Source organism: Lactuca saligna, chromosome 9, assembly GCF_052625555.1.
Source record: "Lactuca saligna cultivar CGN05327 chromosome 9, ASM5262555v1, whole genome shotgun sequence".
Classification (NCBI taxonomy): Eukaryota; Viridiplantae; Streptophyta; class Magnoliopsida; order Asterales; family Asteraceae; genus Lactuca; species Lactuca saligna.
This window is the reverse complement of record NC_136425.1, coordinates 108,560,675-108,568,769: the sequence shown is the minus strand read 5'-3', so window position 1 is coordinate 108,568,769 and position 8,095 is coordinate 108,560,675. Positions and strand designations below refer to the sequence as shown.

Below are 8,095 nucleotides of genomic sequence, written 5' to 3'. Positions count from 1 at the left end.
AGGAACATCAGGATGGTTACTCGTTACGAGGACAAGGAATATGTCCTCGATAAGTAGTTAAAAGAACTTGATGAGTCTACTGCTACTCCTGAGGAGATCGCTGAATTCAGGACTCATGGGAGAGATGCTACTAAGGTGGCATGTATCACGATGGCCACGATGACAGCCGAGCTCCAAAAGTCGTATGAAGATTTCTACCCTTTTGAGATGCACCAAGACTTGATGGAAAGGTACCATCAGAGTGCTCGTTAGGAGCGGTATGAAATAATCTCCTCCATAATAACTACCCGCATGAAGGACGGTGAATCCGTCACGAGCCACATGCAAAAGATGCAAAGGTATGTGGACCGTTTGCAGAAGCTGAATGTTAACATCCCCGAGGAGTTAGCAATTGACATCATTTTGCACTCCTTGCCTTCTTGTTATGATCATTTCCGAATGACATATCATATGAACAAGGAGGAAGTTACCCTCAGCAAGCTTCAAGGACTCTTGAAGACCGCTGAAACCGGTCTTAAGGGTAAAGCGGTTGTTACCTCTACTACTCCTACTCCAACTTCTACCCCTGTTTTAGCTATTGGGCAAGGCAAAGGGAAAAAGAGGAAGCACCCTTCGAAGGGTACCAAGGGAAAGTCTCTTGAAGGCTCCTCATCAAAGACTAAGAACGGTTCTGTCACTCCTTCTGCCATTCCAAAGGATGCTGAATGCTTTTATTGCCATGAAAAGGCACACTGGAAGCGAAACTGCCCTAAGTACTTGCAGGATCTAAAGGATGGGAAAGTGAAACCCACCTATGCAGGTATTTAACTATATTGTCTAATCACTCAACATATTCTAACTCTTGGGTGCTTGATACAGGATGTGGTATTCACATATGTTCTGATTTGCAGGGCCTAAGAAGAAGTGAGGATGTGGAGCACGGGAAGATAAACTTAATCATGAGGAATAGGAAGGCTTCACCTGTTTCCAAGATTGGAGTTTATACTTTGTTGCTTAATAATGGGTTAAAATTAGATTTGAATAAATGTGTGTACTCGTCTGAAATGGCGAGGAATATGATTTCCTTTCATGCTTTGTACAAACAAGGTTTTACCTTTTCGTTTGATAATGAATGTGGTGGTATTAATGCTTTCTTTAATAATGTGTTTTATTTTAAAGCATTACCTTGTGATGGTGTGTATGAAACTGTGTCGATTGTAGACAACTTAGGAAATAATGTGTTGTATATTGATTCTTCTACTAGCCTAGATAAAGCATCATTGTGGCATTGTCGTCTTGGACATGTAAACAAGAAACGCATAGGCCAACTCCAAAAGAGTGGAGTCTTGGAATCATTTGACCTTAAATCAGATGATATTTGTGAATCTTATCTACTTGGAAAAATGACAAAATCACCCTTCACTGGAACTTGTGAGAGGGGTGAGGGTTTGTTGGACCTAATACATACTGATGTATGTGGGCCATTCAAAACCGCCACAAGGGACGCTAATCGGTATTATGTGACTTTTATTGATGATTATAGTAGATATGGGTATGTCTACTTAATCAAACACAAGTCCGAAACCTTTGAAAGGTTTAAGGAATTCAAGCAGGAAGTAGAAAATCAATTGGGCAGGAACATTAAGATGCTTCGATCCGATTGAGGTGGTGAGTATCTTAGTACCGAGTTCCTTGACTATCTTAAGGAGTGTGGGATTGTCTTACAATTGACTCCTCCCAGGACACCACAGCTGAATGGTGTAGCTGAGAGGCGTAATCGTACCTTGTTGGACATGGTTCGCTCTATGATGAGTCGAGTTTCGTTACCAATCTCTTTTTGGGGGTATGCCTTAGAGACTGCCGCCCATATCCTTAATCTAGTCCCTACAAAGAAGGTTACCGAAACACCTCATGAGATGTGGACTGGGAAGGTTCCCAATTTGGACCACATCAAAATTTGGGGTTGCGAAGCCTTCGTGAGGCGTGAAACTCATGATAAGCTTGAACCCCGAAGTGAAAGGTGTATTTTCATCGGCTACCCACAGAAATCCTTCGGTTACCTTTTCTACAGACCCAGTGAGAATGTGGTCTTTGTAGCACGAAGAGGGATCTTTCGCGAGAAAGAATTTATAAGCCAAGGAGACAGTGGGAGGCAGATTGATCTTGAAGAAATTCAAGAATCAATTGGTGAAGGAACCTCAGACACTAGCAATCAACCTGAGGAAGAAACTCCTGTTGATCCAGCTGACGAGTCTGTACCTCCGAGACGTTCCACACGGGTTAGGAACACACCTTCGTTTTATTATGGTTTTCATATTACTACGGAAGGTGATACGTTTAATAGTGATAGTACACTAGTAAATTTGGATGAACCTAGCAGTGTTAAGGAAGCCATGGCAGGCCCGGAGTCTGCTAAATGGAAGGAGGCTATGGACAGCGAGATACAGTCCATGTATGACAATCAAGTTTGGAGCTTGGTTGACAATGTACCGGGCCGTAAAACAGTCGGGTGCAAATGGATCTTCAAGAAGAAGACCGACATGGAAGGAAAAGTGCATACTTATAAGGCTCGACTGGTTGCGAAGGGTTTTACTCAAACTCAAGGTATTGATTATGATGAAACCTTCTCGCCGGTAGCCAAAATTAAGTCTATTAGGGTTATGTTAGCCATTGCAGCATTTCATGATTATGAAATATGGCAAATGGATGTCAAAACCGCTTTCCTTAATGGAAAGTTGGCTGAGGATGTGTACATAAATCAGCCAGAGGGTTTTGTCAATGCAGAGTACCCTAATAGAGTATGCAAGCTTGAGAAATCCATTTATGGATTAAAACAAGCATCTCGTAGCTGGAATCTTTGTTTTGATGAGAAGGTAAAAGAGTTTGGCTTCTTGAGAAGCGAAGATGAGTCTTGCGTGTATGTCAGAGCTAGTGGGAGTATAGTTAGCTTCTTGGTACTGTATGTGGATGACATACTACTCATAGGAAATGACATCCCAACCTTGCAGGAGGTTAAGTCCTGGCTTGGGAAGTGCTTTGCTATGAAGGACCTAGGGGAGGCTACCTATATCCTAGGGATAAGGATATTAAGAGAAAGGAGTAGAAGACTAATTGGACTTAATCAGAGTATCTAGTTGGATAAGGTGTTGAAAAGGTTCAACATGGAGAATTCCAAGAGAGGAGATTTACCGATCCAAAGCAATACCAAACTGAGTAAGACTCAGAGTCCGAGTACAGAGGCAGAGTTAGCTGAGATGAGCCAATTACCATATGCTTCCGCAGTTGGCTCGATCATGTATGCTATGACTTGTACCCGTCTTGATGTGGCATTTGCTTTGAGCATGTTCAGCAGGTTTCAGGGGAACCCTGGCAAGGCTCATTGGACCGTGGTAAAGAACATTCTCAAGTACCTGCGGAGGACTAAGGATTGGGTCCTTACCCTTGGTGGCAGTGATGACTTGAAAATATTAGGGTATAGTGATGCTGGTTTTCAGACTGATAGGGATAATTTCCGCTCTCAGTCGGGCTGGATCTTTACCTTAAATGGAGGGGCAATTTCTTGGAAGAGTTCCAAGCAGGAGACGGTGGCTGATTCGACTTGTGAATCAGAGTATATAGCAGCGAGTGAAGCAGCGAAAGAGGCGATATGGCTAAAGAACTTCATCAGAGACTTGGAGTTGTACCAGCTATTAAGGAACCTATAGAGATTTTCTGTGACAACAATGCTGCGGTTATCTTAGCCAAGGAACCAAGAGATCATGGCAGATCCCGACACATTGACAGAAAATATCACTTCATAAGACACAAGATTGAAGAAGGACTCCTCGTGACAAGGAGGATATCGTCAGATGAGAATCCTGCAGATCCCCTTACGACGGGACTGACGAGGGTTAAGCATTTTCAGCATGCGAGACGCATCGGGCTGAGGGACGATATTAGTTTTACAGATTAGATAGTTTTCCTGAAACTTGTAAAATGTAATCGACGTTTGATGATGAATAAAATTTGTGATTTATTTATGAGTAAAGTGTTACTATCATTGTCAATTATTTACTATTGTTTCAGTTTTGCATGTTTTGACTTCCAGAATAATTAATTTATTCAAACCTCCACAATCGATCATACGTCGGAAGTAGGTATGAATCAAGATTGTCATGAATTGGGTTTGTAGATGCCTTAAAGGTGTTTAGGCATGGCAATGGTTGCTTCAACATTCGTGAGTACTCATAAGTTATGAGTATTGGTATAAACCCACGCTCACTTGTATCACTTCATGGAATTTATCTCGAGTGATCGTGAGACGATAACATCATATAAATCTTTAAACCTAGAGATATGAGTTGTTACCTATGAGTTGGTTGTGCATTGATTGCACGTAAACGCATCAGTAACTTGATGTTATAAAACGTGCCTTTGTGTACAATTCAATAAGTAGTAGAACAAGCATATCAGTCGAAGTTTATCTGTTCCTTCTAGAAATAGAAGCGATATCTGGGCCCCTCGATGATTTTGTGTTGACCCATGAACCAGGCCTGGTCAGAACTAAACCGATGTGTTCAGTGAAGTTCTTCGTCAAACAAATCGGATAATCGAGAAACAATTGCTAGACAATAAGCAAGACATAGTTCCATGTGTTTGTCCGGCTGATATCATGAGAACAGAGGATTATGTGATCACTTATCTAAAATGGCGCTTCATAGTTCGACAGAGTCTTCATTGTTCGAGGGAGTTTTCGAGAGCTACGATTGTTGGTTGGTTCCTGAAATTATAGGCAAATATAGTTATTAGACTTATCCAAGTGGGAGTCTGTTGGATAAGGTGTCTAAGTCCATAACTTATTTGGTATATACTTGACCCGACCGGCATGGTCCATTTGGGTTGCATCTCATCCAAACTATTATGGATAATTTTATGAGAGTTATACACATATGATTATTAATATATTATGAGTTATAATATATTAATATGAAGTTACGTTATTTAATTAGTTTTTAGTCTTAAATTAATCATGAATTAATTTAGAGATTAAAAGGAATACTAATTAAATTATGGGCTATTTGTTTTATATAGTGTGGGCTAATACTCATTTGTTAATGGGCTAGGCTTATGTGGAAGTCCATGGATGATCCATGGAGCTTTAACCCATGGATCCTTGGAAAAGGAAAAGACATGGGTTATTAGGGTTTCACCCTAACCATGCATACTATATAAGCATGCTTATGGAGCATGAAATGGAGCCTAAGTGAGCCTAAGAGAAAGCTAGTGATCTAGTGTGTGTGTGCATGTGTGTGGCCGATTTATACAAGGTGTATATACTCTCATCAAAGTTTTCCAAGAGTTTGTGGTGTTTGTGATTCCATTTGAGGCATTCACACTATTGGTGCTTGGCCCTCAAACTCCTAAGAACCCAACTCACCAAAAGGTATGTAATCTCTTCTAACTCTTTTATGTTGAAATGTTCCCCATGCCATGTTAGATAGGTTATAAACCTTGGAAAATTATTATTTTGCATGTATTTAGACAAACATAGATCCAAGGTTTATTAGGGTTGCATGCACACTTAGGAAGTGTTAGATTGCTCAAAACCCAACAACATCATCCCCATGTTAGAGGGAATTTCGTCTCGAAATTAGAATTTAGGTAAGGAGTAGGCATGAATAATCGCGTAAGGAGTTGGGGATACTTCCTAATCGATTGGTTCTCGCGCTCACAAGTGAATCCGGGTCCTCGGTTAGTATCCCAAAGAACCTTCACTAATGGTAGGCGGTTTTGCCTTGTTCGCCTAACTTCTCAGTCCATGATTACTACAGTTCTTCCAAAAAGGCGAGGCTCTCATTGACCTCGATCTCGCCGAGTGGGATTACGAGAGTCCTGTCGCAAAGATACGTTTTCAAGTTTAAGACGTGAAGGGTGAAATGTATGTTATTGAGTTCACGGTGTAGGTTGGGTTTATGAGTTACATGGCCGATTCGGGTAAGAATCTCGGGGGTCCTAACTCTCTTGGATTTAGCTCTCTATGCTTTCTGAAGCGTATCAAGCCTTCCCAGAGTGAGACTTCGAAAAGGATTTGGGTCTCTCACTTGGAATTCCAAAGGTTTATACCTCTTGCTTCTTTTCTCGGTCAAGGGCCACTTCCTTCTGAGTCAAAGTCGTAAGAGGTCCATAATTCGTGAGGAGTTCAGAATGAACTCCGACAGTAGGTTAGCGAGACCTATAATTTGGCAAATTTTGTAAGCGTCTTCAGTGCTGACATGTTCTCAACGGTTTTGATCTTTGGAAGGGTCCTCAAGAATTCCCACATCACTAATAGTGTGTCTTAGGAATTCGATTCTTCCCTTCCAAAGCTCGTATTTTGAGAACTTCACGTAAATCTTCTCTGATCGAAATGTTTCCATGGTTTGTTGTAGATGTTCTTTATGAATTCCTTCTTACTACGAGAGTAGATAAGTGAGTCATTTACAAGGACAATGACAAACTGATCCAAGTAAGAATGGTATACCATATTCATTAAGTTCATGAATACTACGGGCGTATTGGTCCTATCCGAAGGGTATCTCTATGGACTCGTAGCGTCCACATCGAGTTTGGAAGATTATCCTCGGGACATCCTTCACTAACACTCGTAATTGGTGATATTTGGATATTGGGTCCATTTCTGAAATGCACCTCGTTCCTTGCGGTTGATCGACCAATTCATCTATGCGAGGTAGAAGGTAATGATTTCTAATGGAAGTCACGTCGAGGTCTGCACCAAGAGGACTTCCTAGGGTGTTACCGATCATAGTACTTCTCTCGCCCAAGCACGCTTAACTACGGAGTTCTGATGGGATCCGGTGCATTAGTGCTGGTATGATCGCACCCGCTGAAGTTTGTCTTCTTGAAGAATAAGACCGAAGCTCTCCATGGTGAGGAGCTTGGTCTTCTCATTCTATTGCTGAGTAGTCGTTAAATTGTCTGAACAGTTCTTGTATCTCCGTTGGTGCAAGACTGTAGGGCGATCGGGTTACAAGAGCAATATTGGGTTCTAAGTTTGTTCGCATGCCGATGCAATTACTCGTAGTCTTAGGCAGTCTCCTACCTGAAGTTCATATTAGAAGTCATACTTGGTTCATCAATCACAATTTTCATTTATACGAGTCGTATACAATTAATATTGAAAAGGTAGTCGAATAAATGATTCTTATTTAACCTCACATCCCAACGAGGAAAAGAGTTAAAGTGGAATCATCAATTCTAAACCTGTAGAACCTTGATTATATACCACCCCTATGTATACATTCTTCAGCGATAGATCAACCGTATGGGTTTTTGGATTGAACTTGACGTACTGTAAGAGTGGTACTTTGGGGAGGTTTGTTGAGGTTTCTTCGGAAAGGATAAGAGACATGAAGTATTCTATGCATGAGTACTTCGGAGTTCTTGAATGACGACTTCACTAGAAGGGCGATTTCGGAGAAAGAGATGTGCACACGAACTGGCATTGTGAGGATCAAATGGACTCAAGTCATATGATGATGTCGGACTCACTTAGAAGTAAAAGACATTAGATTTGAACATAAAGGCATTACAGACAAAACACAACAGTGCAGCTTTTAACAGAGTTACAATACTTTAGAGTACTACAGGAATGCTGTTGTGAATAAGCTATACTACAAAAGGCAAGTATACGAAGCACGAGGGTCCCTTAACTAACGGCATCTCGCAAAAGATAAGGCTCGAGGTGCACTAGTTTTAAACATGTTTTATGCGTCTGTTACAACGAAACGCCTTAATTACATTAACGTGGGTTCGGAATAGTCTCTCTTGTGGCAGTGATCCTTAATATTCTCCCGTCTGAGTCGGAGTTCTTTGTTATGGGAAAATCATTTTTGAGGTGTCCAGTCTTGCCACATTGGTGGCATGTTTGACTCGTACTAGCATTGGCGGTGGAAGTGAGGTGTCAGGTTGGAGTTATATGGACGTGGGTGCTTTCGTCGTTCTTTCCTTTTGGACAATTCATGTGATAGTGTCCTATCTCACCACAGCTATAACAAGCCTGGCTGGCTCCGGTGGTGGAGGTGGCTCTACAGAAACGGGCAATGTGCCCTAGTGTATTGCTATTGGTACATTGAAATAT

At 41.4% G+C, this 8,095-nt stretch overlaps 1 pseudogene; it reads right to left on the bottom strand.

The window, feature by feature from the left end:
• Positions 1-6,721: 6,721 nt before the first annotated feature.
• Positions 6,722-6,840, bottom strand: LOC145018972 (5S ribosomal RNA; annotated as a pseudogene).
• Between the last annotated feature and the right edge of the window lie 1,255 nt (positions 6,841-8,095).